The sequence below is a fragment of the Moschus berezovskii genome, chromosome 5, assembly GCF_049115385.1.
Source record: "Moschus berezovskii isolate FMDL1 chromosome 5, NW_MosBer_1.0, whole genome shotgun sequence".
Taxonomy (NCBI): Eukaryota; Metazoa; Chordata; class Mammalia; order Artiodactyla; family Moschidae; genus Moschus; species Moschus berezovskii.
Genome location: NC_142464.1, coordinates 36526515 through 36547694, shown reverse-complemented (window position 1 = coordinate 36547694; position 21180 = coordinate 36526515). Strand labels below are relative to the sequence as shown.

At 37.2% G+C, this 21180-nt stretch overlaps 1 protein-coding gene across 1 annotated transcript in view; it reads right to left on the bottom strand.

Moving 5' to 3' along the window:
- UNC5C (unc-5 netrin receptor C) overlaps nucleotides 1-21180 on the bottom strand; it is a 436405-nt gene that overhangs the window by 377807 nt on the left and 37418 nt on the right. The gene's annotated exons all lie outside the window — the stretch shown is intronic.

Below are 21180 nucleotides of genomic sequence, written 5' to 3'. Positions count from 1 at the left end.
CAAGAATACTGGAGTGGGTTACCGTTTCCTTCTCCAGGGGATCCTCCTGACCCAGGGATCGAACCTGGGTCTCCCGCATTGGGGGCAGACGCTTTAACCTCTGAGCCACCAGGGAAGCCCTAAGTGAGGAAAATATTTTCAAACAAACAGTTTCAAAACATACTTCTTATTCTAGATCAAATCCCATTTATTATGTTATTTTCAACTTTTCAGTTCAGTTCAGTTCAGTCCCTCAGTCGTGTCAGACTCTTTGCGACCCCATGAACCACAGCACACTAGGCCTCCTTGTCCATCACCAACTCCCAGAGTCCACCTAAACCCATGTCTATCGAGTCAGTGATGCCATCCAACCATCTCATCCTCTGTCATCCCCTTCTCCTGCCCTCAATCTTCCCCAGCATCAGGGTCTTTTCCAGTGAGTCAGCTCTTCGCATCAGGTGGCCAAAGTATTGGAGTTTCAGCTTCAACATCAGTCCTTCCAATGAACACCCAGGACTGATCTCCTTTAGGATGGACTGGTTGGATCTCCTTGCAGTCCAAGGGACTCTCAAGAGTCTTCTCCAACACCACAGTTCAAAAGCATCAATTCTTCAGTGTTCAACCTTCTTTACAGTATAACTCTCACATCCACACATGACTACTGGAAAAACCATCGCCTTGACTAGACGGACCTTTGTTGGCAAAGTAATGTCTCTGCTTTTTAATATGCTGTCTAGGTTGGTCATAACTTTCCTTCCAAGGAGTAAGCATCTTTTAATTTCATGGCTGCAATCACCATCTGCAGTGACTTTGGGCCCAGAAAAATAAAGTCAGCCACTGCTTCCCCATTTATTTGCCATGAAGTGATGGGACCAGATGTCATGATCTTAGTCTTCTGAATGTTGAGCTTTAAGCCAACTTTTTCACTCTCCTCTTTCACTTTTATCAAGAGGCTCTTTAGTTCTTCTTCACTTTCTGCCATAAGGGTGGTGTCATCTGTATATCTCAACTTTTAAAAAAACACAAATTCCAGTGAATCTCAGAATTCAAGGTGGGAGGAATATTCTGGATATAATCTGTTGTTGTTCAGTCGCTATGTCGTGTCCAGCTCTGCAATCCCACGGACTGTAGCATGCCAGGTCTCCTTGTCCCTCACCATCTCTCAGAGTTTGCCCAAAGTCATGTCCATTGAATCAGCGATCCCATTCAACAATCTTATCTGGATATAATGGATGAGATTTAAAAAAATCAGCTTGATACCGTTAGGCAACTGAGGATCTTGTCAGCGTTCCTTACAGGAATGTTTTGAAGGCCAACAAACCCCTCGACTGCTGTCTTCCCTTTATATTAATAAATGAATCTCACAGGTTATGGATAAAGGCTGGATGTGGCTTTCAACTTCCTTGTGGTTAATTGAGTGTCCCCATGTCCTGCTTCTGTACAAGTAACCTCTGTGGGAAACCCCCATAATCTCAGGGAGTGGTGCCAAGGGCAGGTGGCAGGCCAGTTCTCTTCCCTAGAAACCTCACTCCTGTGCACTGTTTACGCAATCAATGAGGAAGGCCAGGTCAACAGATGCATTCATACAACGGATTCATTTAACTACTGACATTGATCTGAGCCAGAGAAGTGAAGCAGTGGAGAAATGGAGGGAGGAGCACAGCAATCACGGGAAGTTTAAACTCCTTTAAGTGTAAAGAGACAAAACACATTCCACACATTCTGTGTCCTCACTCATAGACAAATTTGCCTAAGCCATTAAAGTGAGTTTACAGGGATGTCCAGTTAGAAGCTGGGATTTGTGTGCACATATGGAAGTTGAAGATGCTGGGGAGGAAAAAGCAGGATTGAAAGGACAGTCGTTCACTGTGATTAACATGACCAGACAGGGCTGTGTTTCAGAAAGGTTAACTGGCTACCTCCCAGGCCATTAAGTGCAGCCCTGGATGTCAGAAAACAGAATGCACATGAGGATGAATCCCTCTATCTTTCAAATACTTAATACACCTTTAGAACCTGAATCATTAGTAACTGGAGCACTTTAGAGTTTAGTCTGTGAAGCCAGTTGACCTGGAGACAATATAAATGATATAAAATTTGGAGGTTTAGTTTGCTTTTGGAGCAACTAATTCCTTAACTCCTAGTTCAGAGAAGTGCAGTAATATTTTCTTTTTAATAGAAAATAAATTTAATCTCCATTATGGTTTCATTCTTAGTACTTTGTTATGCCACACAGAATATTACTGAGAGGCTCTCCAGTTTCAAAAGAGTCAAGAGCCTCTACAATCCTCTTCCTATCCATTCAGTGTCCTCCCAGACAATTCATTTCACGAGGACAGGGATTATAAATGTTTTGCTCACTCTGATAGCCCTAGTACTTATCGGCCAATAACTGGCTCACAGCAAGTCCTCAATAAATAAGTTGGTTAATGAATAGTTGAATTCCCAAGAAACTATGTCTTTCATAGCCACATTAGTGTTTTTTCCTAATTTTCTACACTTATTTCATTGGTTCATGTTTCTATGGATTACTTTTGATTTGCCATAAAAATAATAAAATGAGTACCCTTGATCCAAGGTTCCTCAGCTGGATAAACAACAAGTTGTTCTTATTTTGATTAAGGAGAGCCATTACATGTTTTTCCTCAAGCTATTAGTCTACTAGGAACATGTAATTTATAAGCCCTATCAAAACTTTCCCCTTAATGAAAAGAATAGGAAATTAATGCAGTCAGGCAGAAAGTTCTTTTAGCTAATAGTATTTAGCACTTCCTTCTTTGAAATACTAGAGAGTAATTTTCATGTACTGGTTATTTAAGGACGGAAAATTCGGTCCCACTGATATCACCTTGAATGGGTTTACATACAAGTATGGTATATTCCTTCCCTTGGGCAAGTTTAAGTGCTATAACATGGAAACATAAACTTTCCAGCTTTTTAATATTAATAGCTATTACAAATAGAACTGAATGACTATTAGCAATAAGTTCCCAGAATAATGGTGTTTCCAATGTGTTAATAAATACTTGCAGAATTTGGGTAATTTGTGTTAGAGATAAAACACCTTATTCATGGACATTAAAAGAGATGTGATTTTAATTCTGCTTGACACAGAGGGAGAAATTAACCTACTTAGTTTAGTTCTTGGAAAGTGCTTTGTGTTTGAAATACTGAACTAGATGATAATACAATTAGATTTTACTTCTTAAATATATATATGTAGCTCGTCCCCTATTCTGTATGTGCCTGTGTCCTTTAAAAGAACTAGCTTGAGGCAAATTTCATTGGTTCAGGACTGTTAGAACTAGATCATTACATAGGGCTTTTATTGCCAGTAAGCATTCTATATATACAGTATTTACATATAATTTTACTATTTTAGACAAGTTGAAACGGAGAAGGCCATGGCACCCCACTCCAGAACTCTTGCCTGGAAAATCCCATGGACGGTGGAGTCTGGTGGGCTGCAGTTCATGGGGTCACTAAGAGTCAGACACGACTGAGAGACTTCACTTTCACTTTTCACTTTCATGCATTGGAGAAGGAAATGGCAACCCACTCCAGTGTTCCTGCCCGGAGAATCCCAGGGACGGGGAAGCCTGGTGGGCTGCCGTCCATGGGGTCACACAGAGTTGGACACGACTGAAGTGACTTAGCAGCAGCAGCAGCAGCAAAGTTGAAAGGAGTTTGCTTTCTAAGAAGTCTAACTATCCCCACTTGCAGCATACTTTTTCTTACTGGTTATCTTAATGAACTCTTTCATAGCCGAAAGGTTATTTCCAGCCAATCAAATATTAATGTCAATACATACTAAAGACTGTAGAAATCTCAATCACTGTTGTTAAATTTACAAATTCTTCGACTCTTGTTAATACATACATATATATATATATATATATGAAATAAAATTTTGAGGAGCAATAGATTCTAAAACACCAACCTATAACTTGTACAAATATTAAAAAGGAAAATCAGAATTCTAGGAACATGATTAAAACCAAGGACTCTTTTGTCTATTACAATTCCCTTTTCAGGATTCAGCTTTGAGGCAGTTTTGAATTTCACATCTGATACCACCTTTGAAAATATTCTCACAGTGATGAATGACCTCTTCCACATAAAACAGTTTTTGAAATATATGTATGTTTAACAAAGCTCCTTTCCTCTTACGCTGGAAATGTTGAAATGTTTATTTCTTGATTGGAAGCCTGTGGTGATGCAGCCATAGATAAATGTTACAGTAAGAGGAAAGAGAAGATTTATTTCCTTCAGTTAAAAAAAAATGTCAAGAAAAAAGAAACTACAAGTGAATCCTACTCTTCTGTTGACAAATTAGGGTTCTAAGAACTGGTCTGTTTTTTAATTCAAAAACTGCGGTTCATTAGGTTGAAGTATAATCATATTTTCAAATTCTTACCATGGTGGTGTGTTCAAACTTCATTACTAATTCTGACACAAGTTAATGAGCATTTACGCTTGATCTTCTACTGACAGATGCAATATTTCCTACTTTGGTTGGTTGTTATATTACAGTGGATTTGATTCAACCCTGATCACCTAGGAAAAACTTGGGATAAGAAACTTTGTTAGACATGCAACAAAAATAATTTTCACATGGAAGTGTTTTTGACTTATGCATAATTGCCAACAGTTACATGACATAATTACATGACAGCCCCTGCTGCTGCTGCTGCTAAGTCACTTCAGTCGTGTCCGACTCTGTGTGACCCCATAGACGGAAGCCCACCAGGCTCCCCCATCCCTGAGATTCTCCAGGCAAGAACACTGGAGTGGGTTGCCATTTCCTTCTCCAATGACAGCCCCTAAGGTTCACCAAAGCCTTGACTGCCTGTGAACAACCCTCAGTATACAGATACCACCATTTTTACCGTTACTAACAATGAAAGTTGTTGGAGAAGGAAATGGCAACCCACTCCAGTGTTCTTGCCTGGAGAATCCCAGGGATGGGGGAGTCTGGTGGACTGCCGTCTATGGGGTTGCACAGAGTCGGACACAACTGAAGCAACTTAGCAGTAGCAGCAACAATGAAAGTAGATATTTTCATTATATCAGATGCTTAATAAAATCATCCCTCCATAACTTTCTTTTAGGGTAAAGCATAAATTTCAGCCCAGATTATTTTACATATTATAGTGTTCTAAAATATTACCAAATCATTAAAACTTCCAGTTTGCCAAGACTCCACACGTCTATTCCCGGTTTGTCAAGTGATGTTTTGCTGGATTCTCACTGGTTTTACATTCTTTCTTCATAAAAAAATTCTTTTGACCTTTATTAATATTCCTAAAATGTATTCCACATCTTAACTTCCTATTGTGGAAAAAAAGTTTAAGTCCTATGTCTTCCATTATCTTCAAATCTGTAATTATTGGATAATACATCTAACTTTTCTCTTTCTGAACATTAATAGGTTGGCATTCATTTAGATTTTCATTATAACATATTGTCTGTTAGAGTTACTTGATATAACTCTTCTCTCAATGCAATAAATTCAGTTTATTTTTCTAATATTGGTTGGCTGCCATCAGGACACAAACCTTCTGAAAGTTACTGAAAAACAAAAGTGAAATGAAAATAAAAACTTTAGAAAATGTATTGAGGCACTAAAATAATAGAATAGAAACCATATTATTTACATGTTTTTATTTCTGCTCTTTTTACTTGAAGAATATGCAAAACCACCTACCTGACTCTTTAAAAAAGCATAAAATAGCATGCCTGCCTCTGGAGGAGGAAATGGCAACCCACTCCAGTACTCCTGCCTGGAGAATTCCGTGGACAGAGGAGCCTGGTGGGCTGCCGTCTATGGGGTCGCACAGAGTCGGACACGATTGAAGCGACTAAGCAGCAGCAGCAGCCCCTGCTCCTCTAAATTCTTTATTATAGTTTGATACTGAGCACTGCTTCCATCCTATCCAATTCCATTTTGCTTATATTCCATGGAAAATTTTCACTAACATCCTTAACATAACAAAGCAATTTTAATTTCAAACCTATGGCATTTTCTTCTCTTTCACCTCAGCCCCTAATTATCACTTCATATCAACCTAAAAAGAACTTCAAATTAATGTCATTAATCAATCACCGCTATCTAATATCACTAAGAATCCTGAAAATTTATTTCCTACAGGTTTTATAATATATAATTTTATCTTAAATCCATTCACAAGATTAACAGTAAAGCTAAGACTTCTGTTCTTGAAATCCCACTGAAATTTTCCATAAAATAATAAACATTTGGTGTATGATAATATAAGAAGCCACTCCCCAGTTCTCATATCCTGGAAAAGGTTCACCATTCCTTATTCTACACTAGGGTCTACACTGTGCCTTTCTACACTAGGGCTTCTTCCCCTTTCTTACTGCAAACACAATTCCTCTCTGGGCAAATTTCCCCACTATTCAGTTCTAAATATAGCACAAAATAAACTGAAAACTTTAAGCATTTCTTTAACCTTCTGTCTTTAAATCCCCAGTTGTTCCTTTTGGACACCTCTCACTTCCTCTTGACCCCATGTCTGTGGCAAATATATATAAAGGACGTATACATATGTTACATGAATCACATCTTTGTGGACCTAACTTCTTTAATAGTACCCTCAGAAAAACTAGCATGAATCATAATCATGATCACAGTACTGATTAATTTAGGAGTATTTCATTATTGATTTCATCTATTATTTGCAGATGAGTAGAAAAAAGTTTTTAATGGGAGAAAAACACACATTAATTCAAGTCTACACACACAGTAACAAAATCAAGCTGTGGTTTCAAAAGAGATGCTGACATAATAGAACAGTGAATGAAAAGTTAACCTCTGTGCCAAAATTTTAAAAAATGTATTTTTCAAAGATATTATATATGCATATATATGCGCAATACCCTCACTTACGTGAGTCATTGACTAATATCTTTGCTTCATGATGTCATATATTTCAGTTTAAGTTTAGGGATCCGTTTTATAATTTTGATGATCTTTTCTTACAATATTATTTAATTTTCAACTTTTCACAATTACTTTCAATAAAAGATTTTTATTTTTATGAATTATTCAAATTCAACAGTATAGAGCTCAGAGTCTTAGCTTATTTATTCAAATATTCCTGATAGTCTCTTTAAAAAAAAAAAAAGAAAATAACTATGCTAAATAGGGCAGGGACTCACAGAGAAAAAGCAACAAATATTCACAAATATTTCAGAATTTTGCTCCCTGCTTCAGTAAGTCCATTATTAGAACCTGATTTTAATTATTCATTAACAGAGAACAACTTATTGTAATTTATCGATTAAGAACAGTAGCAAATGAACAACTTAAGGCCCCCAAAGTGTTACCACCCTGGTACCGGTCAAAAGAACTAGGCAAACAAGAGGCCAATTCAAGAGTTCCTGCCCAATTTCCTTCCACAACCAGGTCTTTATGAGCAAGCAGTCATGGAAAAGATCCTAGAAAAATAAACTGTGGAAACATTTCAGCAACTTAATTGAGATTTTGCAAGGCTCTCAAAGCCTGCATTGTTTCAGCCCACTCTCATCAAAGACCATGATTCAGCTTTAGAATCGGTGCTATTCAAATCCTGCTGTATTAGCCATATATCTTAGGAATTTACTTCCTAATTATGCAGTATGTCTTATAAACACTTTTTTTGTTCTGTCATTGGGTGACATAATATTTTAAGCAAGTAAAGCAAATTGGCTTGATCATTATTATGAAAAGTTCTTCCTCAACACATGTCAAATTTAGGTTATGGGAACACACTCTGTTTGTGTTCTAGAAAATTTCATGATATCCAAATAAATTTATTACTTACTATACTCGAGGAAAAAGATATGTGTCTATATAACCTTATATCTAATGGCAAAACTGCTGCTCCTCTATTTGAAATATAGGGGATGTTGAAAAAGCAATGCCATAGTTTCTGTAAGAAGTGAGAAAAGTGTAAGAAGTCTTCTGAAAAGAGGAAGCGTTAAGGTCACAGCTTTGATTTTATCTCTGTCTCTGAGGAAGGCTAAAAACAGATTCAAAGAACACAAGACTAAACTCATTTCAAGGCTGAAGAGTCACTCTAAAGTGCTTTTTTCTTCAGAGTACTACCAGAAGACTAGAATATGTGCTGACTTGGATCCCTTCTCTTAATATCTGGCAAAAAGAAGAGGATGAAAATTGTGCTTTATTTATTCACTTCACTCATCTAATTTTTATTTTCATTATAAATTCATCTTAATCTTAAAAATTGGCTAAATTTATTTTATGGTCTTCCCAAGAAATGTAGACAGAGTAGAAAACATTGTCATCTAAAAATAATCGAAAATAATTTAGAAGCAAAATCGTTAGCTAGTTGCAGAATATTCAACTCTGGAGCAGTAAGTTCAGAGCAACAGTGCCATGAAAGTATATGTCTTTAGTTGTTGCTTTTATCTGCCTCGGATTCAGTAATTATCATAAATTACTACATTTCCTAATGCCCAATAGTACAGCACATTCCACTCAAAATATGTCACCAAACCACCAACATTGCATGATGCTTTTTGCCTCTAGGTGACAGTGATGTTAACCATAATACTCAGTAGTAATTTATCCTGTCATTCACACATTTTAAAGTTGCTATTTTGAGTGGTCTTTGATGTAATAAAATATTACGTGTTACTTTCCTTTTAAAAAAAAAAAAATCCAGCATGTTGAGTAAAGGCTAATTGGAAAGAAGACCTAGAAAAACGACTACATAGTTGACTTACCCAGATGGTAAATCTGGGAAAAATTAATCAGAAACCACATTATCAACTTGTTTTTTAAAATATTTGCACCCTATCAATAAGAAGAATGAAACAGAGTAAAATTGTTGCTTATATATATAGTAGTGATAATATCCAGGATACATCTCATTTTCTTCCATTATTACTATATTCTAATACCGGCATTTTTGGATTCTGAGTACAAGTATTCAATAATGTTCATGCGTGCTCAGTCATGTCCAACTATTTGGGACCGCATGGACTGTAGCCCACCAGGCTCCTCTGTTCATGGAATTTTCCAAGCAAAAATACTGAAGCACGTTGCCATTTCCTTCTCCAGGGTATCTTTCCAACCCAGAGATCAAACCTGTGGTCTCTTGCATTTCTTGCATTGGCAAGTGGATTCTTTACCAGCTGAGCCACCTCTAATGCTTTCATTCTTGGATTTTTGAGTACAAGTATTCAATGTGTTTACTAAATATAATCCAGGCAAGGTATGAGTGACATAATAAATGGTCTTTTTACATAGGTGTAAACGGTGGTTCAGATGGTAAAGCGTCTGCCTGCAGTTCTGGAGACCCAGGTTTGATCCCTGGGTTGGGAAGATCCCCAGGAGAAGGAAATGGCAACCCACTCCAGTATTCTTGCCTGGAGAATTCCATGGACTGAGGAACCCGGTAGGCTACAGTCCATGGGATCGCAAAGAGACAGAGATGACTGAGTGACTTTACTTTCACTTTCATACACAACACGTGGTGGCTCAATGCTAAAAAAATCCGCCTGCAATGCAGGAGATGCAGGTTTCATCCTGAGTCAGGAAGATCCCCTGGAGAAAGAAGTGACAACCCACTCCAGTATGCCTACCTGGGAAATCTTATGAGCAGAGAAGTCTTGAGGGCTACAGTTCACGAGGTTGCAAAAGAGTTGGACACAACTTAGTGACTGTAAAACAACAACAATATACAACACATACATATACACTAAATGATTAGAAATTGCATTCTAACCAATTGTATTCTGAGGTTAGATTAGGAATTCAATAGAGATGTAAGAATCCAACAATTCTGCTGCATTTTCCAGTTTTCAACGTTTTTACTCTCATGAATTTGAGACTACGAATATACTAAAAAGATAGAACACATTTCATTTCTTCTTTAATATAATATTATATTGAATAAATTAACTGACAAATAGAAGGAAAGTGATGATCTATTTAAAACGACTGAAGAAAATGAGCTAATGATACACCATTAGATAATTAGGATAGGTAACTGACAGGTGGTAACTCTGGAGCGACTAAGTTCTTTCTAATGACAGCCAAACAGACCAATCAATGAAATAACTTAACCCTTAATCCTTCCTCCCTCATTCCAGCTCTCTCTGTCTCTCTCTCTCTCTCTCTCTATCCTCTTTAACAACAGTGGAAGTCATCACTTTATCTTTTTATTGATGTTAACCATTGTTTACTACACATTCTTAGTTTCTTTCTCTGATTTTTCTTCTTTCACAGACTTGTCACACTGAGTAGATCCCAAGACCCCTTTTTCTAAACTTAGCTCTTATCTCCTCAGTTCAGTTCAGTTCAGTCGCTCAGTCATGTCCAACTCTTTGCGACCCCATGAATCACAGCACGCCAGGCCTCCCTTTCCATCACCAACTCCCGGAGTTCACCCAAACTCATGTCCATTGAGTCAGTGATGCCATCCAACCATCTCATCATCTGTTGTCCCCTTCTCCTCCTGCCCCCAATCCCTCCCAGCATCAGCTCTTCGCATGAGGTGGCCAAAGTATTGGAGTTTCAGCATTAGCATCAGTCCGTCCAATGAACACCCAGGATTGATCTCCTTTAGAATGGACTGGTTGGATCTCCTTGAAGTCCAAGGGACTCTCAAGAGTCTTCTCCAGCACCACAGTTCAAAAGTGTCAATTCTTCGACGATCAGCTTTCTTCACAGTCCAACTCTCACATCCATACATGACCACGGGAAAAACCACAGCCTTGACGAGATGGACCTTTGTTGGCAAAGTAATGTCTCTGCTTGTTAATATGCTGTCTAGGTTGGTCATAACTTTCCTTCCAAGGAGTAAGCGTCTTTTAATTTCATGGCTGCAATCAGCATCTGCAGTGATTTTGGAGCCCCCCAAAATAAAGTCTGACACTGTTTCCACTGTTTCCCCATCTATTTGCCATGAAGTGATGGGAGTGGATGCCATGATCTTAGTTTTCTGAATGTTGAGCCTTAAGCCAACGTTTTCACTCTCCTCTTTCACTTTCATCAAGAGGCTTTTTAGTTCCTCTTCACTTTCTGCCATAAAAGTGGTATCATCTGCATATCTGAGGTTATTGATATTTCTCCCAGCCATTTTGATTCTGGCTTGTGCTTCTTCCAGCCCAGTGTTTCTCATGATGTACTCTGCATATAAGTTAAATAAGCAGGGTGACAATATATAGCCTTGCCGTATTCCTTTTCCTATTTGGAACCAGTCTGTTGTTCCATGTCCCATTCTAACTGTTGCTCCCTGACCTGCATACAGGTTTCTCAAGAGGCAGGTCAGGTGGTCTGGTATTCCCATCTCTTTCAGAATTTTCCACACTTGGCCTTAAAAAAATCCTCATACCTCCTCTTGATCTCACTTCTCAAAATGATGCTGATGACTCCAGTTCTCTGTGTATAGCCATTTCTCCCTCCTGATATACAGTCACATGATTCTAGTTTGCTGACATTATCTCCAACTAAAGAGCTTTAAAATTCAGACGCATCATTTTTCCCTATGACTATTTCTGCTGCATGAATTCCTCAGTTTTGCTCAAAAGGCCACAGTCAGCTATAACTGATATAGGGAACTCCTCTATTTCCCTGGATCAATGTGAAGCCATCAATTAAGTCAAAATGTTCAGCATTAATGATTTCTTCTTCTGTCTGTCTGTCTGTCTGTTCAGTCGCTCAGTCGTGTCCGACTCTTTGCGATCCCGTGGACTGTAGCCTACCAGGCTTCTCCGTCCATGGGATTCTCCAGGCAAGAATACTGGAGTGGGTTACCGTTTCCTTCTCCAGGGGATCTTCCCGACCCAGGGATCGAACCTGGGTCTCCCGCATTGGAGGCAGACGCTTTAACCTCTGAGCCACCAGGGGGTTCTTAGAATCTCTAAAGTTCACTCCTTTTTCATTCCCAGTACCATGACTGAAGCAACTTAGCACACACGCACACATGCCTTATCACGTTAATGAAAAATATTATGACCTTTCACTTGTTTTACTGCAAGAATCTCCTGACCAAAGAATTTTTCTCTTGGTCTACTTCCACTTGTCTCCTTATACAGTGTTTTATACTCCTTATAGAGTGTAAATGTACATATTTACACATGGAATGGAGTTTAAAGGCAAAGATTCTGAAATTACACTGCTTGGGAATGCACTCATGACAGCTTCAGCTTTCACATTTTTACTAATCTTGTAAAAGTTACCTGATACTTTGTTGCCTTATTTCCTACCTACTATTTAAGGTTGTTGAGAGAAATAGATGGGTTAATACAAGTAAAGCAATTAGAAAAGTTCCTAAGACAAGTGTTCAATAGATGATGTCTACTGTTATTATTGGGGCTTCCCAGGTGGCATGGAGATAAAGAATCTGCCTGCCAATGCAGGAGACTTGGGTTCCATCCCTGGGTTGGGAAGATTCCCATGAGTTCAGTTCAATTTAGTTCATTCGCTCAGTCGCGTCTGACTCTTTGCAACCCTATGGACTGCAGCACACCAGGCTTCCCTGTCCATCACCAACTCCAGTATTCTTGCCCTGAGAATCCCAGGGACAGAGGAGACTAGTGGGCTGAGCATACATGCACACACTGTTACTATTATCAATTTCCTCATTAAAACTTTTAACCTCTTCCTATACACAATGTGATAAAGCCCAAATCCCTTAAGCTGGCATCAAGACCTGAACAGTCTGGGCCCTGTTGCTGCTGCTGCTGCTGCTAAGTCGCATCAGTCGTGTCCAACTCTGTGTGACCCCATAGATGGCAGCCCAACAGGCTCCTCCGTCCATGGGATTCTCCAGGCAAGAGTACTGGAGTGGGGTGCCATTGCCTTCTCCTGTTAGTGGCCCAGATTCAATGAACAGTATTTGCTAATAAGAATCCTCTTGTCCAGTCAGAGTGAAGTAATAAAACATACTTGTAAATTATGTTTTCATCTTGCTGTTACTCACTGATGTTTGTCATTTCACTTAATGTTTCTTTTTCTGTCCATCTTTACTGCTCTTTCTTTAATGCCCTACTTATGTCTTGTTTGTTTCCAAAGAGGGTGCATCAGGTAAGCACTTCTTGAGGCCCAAAATTTCTTAAAAAGGGGGTTCCTCATACCTGAATACAGCTGTATAACTCATCTTGGAGTTTAATAATGCACATTACTTAATTAATATTACTGTGCTAATAATAATCTGTGAAGTCCTACAATAAACAGCTCTTATTAAACACAATATCAAAAAATTTATTTGAAGATGAAACAGTCTTTCCTTCTAGAAACAATTAGATCTCAGGACATAAACATTCCAAAGTAAAGAAATGAACTGTAAATCTTTAAATTTTTGAAATGTGTTGAATTCATAATTTCTCACTATAATTCTACACTTCAAAAGTGAGTTCAGGTAAATCCTAGAGAATTGAGAATGTGGAAAAATAATTTTCGATCAAGTAAAAGCTTCAACATAGCATATGGTGCACTAAAATATGTTTAATGACATTTAATGAAGTATACTCCTGACTTGTGTTACTATATCAGTTAAAAATTTTGGAAGTCCAGAAAGATTTTTTTAAACTTTCTTTTAGTAACCATAATGATACCTGCTGACAATTTTCAGTGTATTTATTTTGCTGTATCTGAATGCAGTCAAAGAAATATAATCCAATATTTATTAAAGTTTTATTTTAAACTTCCTTATTCATGGATTGATTTCATACAGACTCTTAGTCGATAATTCTATGCTTTTTGGAGACATTATTCTTCACCCTAGTTTCTAGGTCCTGCCTTGTAACTAGAAAAAAATCCATCTTTATTTCCATTATATAAGCTATAAACTAAAGCAAAGAGAAGAAAGAGGTTTAATGAAAATCTGGATTGACATTCTCTTTTAAATAACTGATTCAAACATTGCTGCTCACTAAAAATGTATATACCCTGTTATTAATTCAATTAAAATAACTGCAATCATGTAGACTAAAGACAATTATTAGACAATTAGAGAGCTGTTGAGAGAAAAATATTCTTCATAATATGTTTTTATGAATTTTCATTTAATTTTATTCTCATTAATTACACTTGATGTTAGAATAGAAGGCCATTTTTATCCAAGTAATTATTTGTGGAACAGCAACCAAACATGAACAATGGAAATAACATTTTAAAAACTAAGTAAATATTAATCAGCCACACTAGTGTCTAAATTGCCAGTAGTTTCCTAACTGTCTATATCAAAATATTCCACAAGAAGAGTGTGTTTGCATTTCATGTCTATACAATACTCTGCTAGATTTTGTTTTCCATCTGGGCAATACTTGATTCTTGCAAGACAAGAGACACAATTTGAATTCCATCTATAATTTTTGAGGCACAACAAATTTTGGGAAAATAGCTAACATATAATAGTATCATGTTTAAGACATCAACTTCTCACATAAAATATCTGCAACTTTCTCAATGGAAAAGTCTTTTCTTTGGGTTTCCCAAATTCTCCCTGACATGTTTCACTGGAAAAATTTTTAACAATCAAAAGGCAATTTTATTAGATATATACTTATTAAAAATTAAAATGATCTTACTATCCATCTATAAATATTTTATATTATCATATAAATGTTTATCTTTAAAGGCCAAGTTAGTTTTATTTTCTTAATGCATTAAAACAGACCACTAGAGGGCAAGCAACACTCTGAACTCAGTTATAAATAAGTAAATTGAAACAGCTCTTTAAAATAACTAGTTATAACTAATGCTCATTCTTTTTTTCCTTCTTTCTTTGTTCTTTCATTCAACAACTATTTTTTCAGTGCTTACTGTGTGCCAGACACTGGGAATCCAGAATTAAAGCAATCAAGTATGGCTCTATCTTTGCATCTCTCTCTTTTCATATATAATGCACATATATTTGAAAAATAGTTTTAATACATTCCTTCAGTGTTTTTTATCCCTTCACAATATATTACTTTTAAAAATGTATCATATATATATATAGTGTGCTATAGCAAAATGAAAATTCAGATTTAGCAGGATAAGTTATAGTAGAGTAACGTGTGCATGCGTGTGTGCTAAGTCATGTCACTTAAGTCATGCCCAACTATTTTCATTCCTATGGACTGCAGCCCACCAGGCTCCTCTGTCCATGGAACTCTCCAGGCAAGAAGACTGGAGTGGGTTACCATGTCTTCCTCCAGGGCTTCTTCCTGACTTAGGGATCAAACCCAGGTCTCTTGCTTCTCCTGCACTGACTAGTAGGTTCTTTACCTCTAGCACCATCTGGGAAGTCGTTATTAGTAGAATTATTAGTATCAGTAGAGGAATGTTACTAGTAGAGTTATGTGGACATAGCCAAAACTGAGGAGAGCAGCTTTTGGTATCAAGCTTACTTATAGCCCATAGAATGTTCTACAACCCCACACAAAGTCTGCCTCAGCATTTTCCTAAGTTTGTCCCTTATTTTATTAGGTAGTCAGGAAAAAAAATGGATATACAGAGAGAAAAGAGGTTGAACTGTTGTCAGAGACAATTCAAGGCCAATGCTCCAAAAAATGGGAGGAATGATTTCATAATTTCTGTTGAATATAGAAGAACACTGATACACTGGGGATACTGGTTCAGAAAGACAGAAAGAATAGCTGGGAAACTCTTTGAATGATATCAAAGCTAATAATTTTGTGGTTCATCCAAAAGAAACTTCTCACAACCCTTGCTAATTGAAGGCAGATAGTCACTGATGACCTTGTTAAATTAGCAGGAGCTGAGTTCCAGGGAAGAAGCCAAACCTAAGAACCACAAAGGAGAGGTTAGTAATACAATATTTTTTTTCAATTGTGTTTGCACATGTGTGTTTTCTCTAACAAGAGATTGCTATAATTTCTTGTTCATCTCAGGTTCAGAGTGTTTTCAAACCTCAGCACTTTCATGGCATGCTAGAATTTCAGACAAGCTCTGCCAAATAAATAAGGAAAATGGAATCTGTCTCTCTTCACATGACAAAAACATGGCACACAGAGCTAGTGTTGTGTTAGATATTCAACTTAATTGAATTACCCTGGGAGAAAAAAGCCCAAAATGTAAAAGCTGATTGGGAAATATTTAACCACTAGACAATCTGCCTGTAATGCGGGAGACCCAGATTCAATCCCTGGTTTGGGAAGATCGCCTGGAGAAGGAAATGGAAACCCACTCCAGTATTCTTGCCTGGAGAATCCCATAGACGAAGAAGCCTGGTGGGCTATAGACCATGGGGTCGCAAAGAGTGGGACATGACTGAGCAACTAACACCGTCACTTTAGACAACAATCTACATTTGTTTAGCAAGTGGTTTCTTCACTTACTATTTTCACTGGTTCATTCCTTCAGAAGATATGTACAGAACTCCTAGCTGAGCTCCACGTACAGTGGATCTGTTCTCATGTCTGCATTCTAGAGAGAGAACTGCACTGTCTTCGTTAGATGCACAAGATATAAACTGGTCAAATGGTACCTGGTCCCTCCCTTTGAAGGCTTTCCTGTCGCATGTGAGAGAAAGACAGGGATTCAGAACCATGCAACGGAAAAACTGAGAAAAACAGCAATAGGTACTATGACTGTGGAAGGGAAATGATGGGAGTTTTCTTCTGAGTAGCTGGGCAGGGATGGCCGGAGGTCACATTCTGGGCATTGTCTGGAAGATGTGAGGGAATGGGATTGCTTGGTCAAGTTCATCCTGTTTGGGAAGAGACTTGACGGATAAGTGATGAATATTTGTTAGACAAGAAGGAAGCAAGATGCCAGGTACTGGCTGCTGCTGCTGCTAAGTCACTTCAGTCGTGTCCGACTCTGTGCAACCCCATAGATGGTAGCCCACCAGGCTCCGCCGTCTCTGGGATTCTCCAGGCAAGAACACTGGACTGGCACCAGGTGGTTAAAGAGCATAGCGATCCAACAGAATATTGAAATACAAATGGGGCTGGAAAAGAGGGCAGGAGGCAGGACCAGAATATGAAGGACCTAGCATGTTCCATGACTACAAGGAACTGTGTCTTCATTTAATTGGTGATAAAGGACCATTTTAAGATTTAGAGAGTCAAGCTTGAACTTGATGGAGGGAAACGTAAAAATAAGACTAAAGTATGAAAAATCATTATTTTTGCTTTTCACATGCACAAAAAAATATCAAGATGAAAGTATGAAAAACATATTGAAATCAGGAAGTTCTTCCTAAGCTTGTGACAGAGAAATTGGATGGACAATTTTCAACCAAGCATGGAGAATTTCTCATTTACAGCTAGCAACTGTCTAATCCTCTTCCCCTAGACAATGTGGTGAGGGAAACTGGGCATGAACAGTCCAGACATAAAATAAAACAATGAGAGAACATCACTTTTCATCCTCAAAATCTTCCAATAATTCAAGTCACCTCAGGGAGGAAATTTTCATATAAATAACCAGATGATTCAAGTACATTTAAATTGACATTTGCTTATACATAAAAATAAAATATCCTAAAATTAACCATTTTTCACCTTTCAATAGTGTTTAAAGTTTATCTACCTGAAATTATACTTGCTAATGACTATATAAACTAGATTTTTAACTTTTTCATGCCAGGTGCATAGGAAACTGCTCAGTCACTACTACCTAAAAGCAATTTTGTTTTTGTTCTTACAAATTAGATTAAAACAAAAATTAACTTTTCAGGTAATAAAAAATCATTTCTTAGAAGTGTTGACCAAGAAAACTAGTCAGTATTTTCAAGGACATAAAAAGTCTTCACAAATTAATTAATCTACCTTATAGAGGCCGTACGTATATGTGCTTTGCTGCTGCGGCTGCTTAGTCACTTCAGTCATGTCTGACTCTGCGACCCCATGGACTGTAGCCTGCCAGGCTCCTCTGTCCATGGAACTCTTCAGGCAAGAGTACTGGAGTGAGTTGCCATGACGTCTCCAAGGGAATCTTCCCAACCCAGGGATTGAACCTGGGTCTCCTGCACTTAAGGCAGATTCTTTACCACAGAGCCACCAGGATATGTGATTTACTCCCTGGCAAAGGTGTCCCTCTGGAAAACATAAAAAATCTATTTTCTTGGTAGAGGCTGGTGTCATGCCACCACAACTGGTTTGACAAACCTAGTTCTTGTCATGGTGCTAAATAAGTAAATCACACTGAATGACCGAGGCTAAAAGCAAAGTGACAGTTGACTGTGACTGCCATTAACCATGGATCACATCCCGGCATGTAATGCAATTATGTGGCAGGAAACAACTATTGTGGGCTGCTCTGGTGGGAGAAAGGCGAAAATATTGAATTTTTCTTTGTAATCTATTTACATCTTGCAATGGGGGCATTAGTCAGATTAAGGTTCAGAATGCCAGGCACACACAGACCTGGTGTGCTAAGTGGTGGCTCCATTCATAATGTGATAAGAAGTAATGGTTAGAGAAACAAATACGTTATGATCCAACTGCATCAGGGAGCAATTTTCTCTCACAAACTTCCCTTTCTATAATAGCATCTCAGGATATAGACTGAAATCTTTTAGAGACATAAAGATCTATCAGCCTTACTATTTTTCATTACTACTTCTCCTTCTCCTTCAAAGCAGACTCATCATACTGAAATTTTAATATTAATTCATATTAATTTCTTCACAAAGTTAATCATGTGTTTATCAAGACAGATGAACCAAATGGTATTGAAATGTTCATCTCAATTATCTTTTTTCTACAGCTGAATATATTAAATAGATCACACCAAATTTAAAAGAGTAACAAGCAATGTGGGGGGCTGAATAAGGCAATAACTTTAGAACAACTTGGCAAATCCCCTTTGAATATTCTGGGAGTTTGAAAATCCAAACCTCAGTATGTTTTTCTTGGATGCTCAGGTACTGCCAATCATCATGACAAACCTCTCGTTTCTCCAAGCAGCTTTCTGAGATTAACCGGTTTTGCCAGGCTCAGTACCACTTTTCTCATTTTTCCATAGTTTCGTTCACCAGAAGTTATGTAGACAGGAAAATCATTCAAAAATTATGGATAGCATATAATAACTCAAGATCAAATCTGTTTTAGATTAGCCTGATTAGTTAAGGAGTAACTCAACTAACAAAATGTGCATTCATAATTAAACAGCTATAAGCAGTTTGTGCACCTACATTTTCTAAAAAATACATTATCTGAATTAAGCACAAACATCAAATAAATTCAGACTTTAAAAAATATGTGACCTTAGTATATTTTGACTAATTTCTAGAACTTAAAGTAGTTCTATTGGTCCTAGTCATGGACTGGAATTCCCTTCATCCTGGGTTAATTCTTAGGACTCTTCCAGGGGTCAAAAGACCTCCTCTTAAAAGTCTTCCTAGGCAGTCTCCACAGTTATCATGTTTCATTAATTTACTGTACATTTTCCTTCAAGGCATTTATCACAATTGCAATTAAACAATTTTCTGTATCATTCTTTACTGTTTATCCCTTACATTACCATGAGGCAGGAACCACAGATCAGCATTATTTACACAGAAACTTTAGATAAAAGTTCCAGACAAACAGCAGATTCAGTAAATACTTACCAAATGAGTAACTATATGAATACACAGTGGGTTTTTTATATTTCTCCCATTCTAATAACTTACTCTTTTAAATGTATCCAATTTCTTGTTTCCGAATCAAATAATTCTTACATATAGACAATATGGCTCAAACAATTTCTTGAGGCATTTCTCAATTTGTATGGAAAGACTAAGAAGACTATTTCTATACAGATGACAAGAAAGAAGTCAACTACTCTATATAAGTAATATGGGAAATTAAGAATAGTTCAAGCATCAAGAATATCTCTCTTATGCAATATATATTGACTGGTATACATGCAATTACTTTACTGATTGTAATCCAATTCCTGATTATAGTACATTCATGGAACATACTCCTTTCATAAATGTCTTCTCAATAAGTTATCACAAGGGTCTTAGTGTATTACGGTTTCTATTTTACAGATGGACAAACAGTATCAGAATATTAAGGATCTGCCCAAATTTAAATAGCTGGTAAGTGACATTGACAGAATGAAACTGCATAGCCTGTATTCTGATTGAAATCCCAATGACACAATTTGAAGAGGATTCCATAGTTTGCCCTTAGAATGAGGTATTTGTGCTTAGCCTCTTAGGCTTTCCTCTGTAAGCCAAAGTTTCAGTTAGCTGAATAAAATGGATAATTAAAAACATCAAAAAGTTTCCTTTATGATAGAGAAAGAAATAAATGTTAACCATGAATAATGCAGTTAAGTAACTCTAATCATCTACTATGCATAACCAACAGTCAACAGATGTTCAACATAGATCTAAGGGAAAAAAACACCTTACATGTCTAACAGGATTTTACAAAAAACAATACACCTCTGAAAACAGCAAATTTCACCAAATCTTATACTTTTAGAGGTCACGTTTTCCTATTCTAGGGCTGTATGATGGCTTCAGCCAAGTAAAACTGGGCAGTTTGAGTATATATAGATGCAAAATGTTTATAAACATTTACCAAACAATTTTTAAATGATGTGGCACTATGCATGTATACATATATTAATTCTAGAAGTGCATACATGTGTGCAGAAATTAAATGTCTATTATAACTTATAAACTGTGCTTACATAGGATGACTTAAATAACGAATTAAGTAATTTTAACTGTGATTTTGGTCTGGATCACCTATGCAGAAAAATTCATTATTTTTTTTCTCAGTACCATAGTAATAATGTTTATCTATTCAATCCTAGTCCTTAAAAATTATTGCTATAGTCAATCACTTTATTTGGATTAGAATAAAATGTAATTAAAATAAGAAATATTTGATACTTGAATAAAGTATATCTCAAATTGACCCCAAAATCTAGCTCCTCACAGAATATTCTTGAATGTAAATTCTGGACTGGAGGTTCTAACTGTTGTGCAAATGAAAACAGTACTAATAAGGACAGAATATTCCATGGTTTGGAACAGCGTTTATTCTTTCAACCAAAAAGTCAACATTGAATATGTGGATGAAGAGTAGGAACACACATGGCTCATACTTTTAGTAAACAAAACTTCTGTAAGTTAAGTCAAATTTTCTGATTACGAAGATCAAGTGCCTTCTTTACCAAGTTGGTGGACAGTGAAAATTTGGGGACAAGTATGTGTGAACATGCAGTGGTGGTCAGTTGCCTTGTCAGAAGTGGGCACATGACCC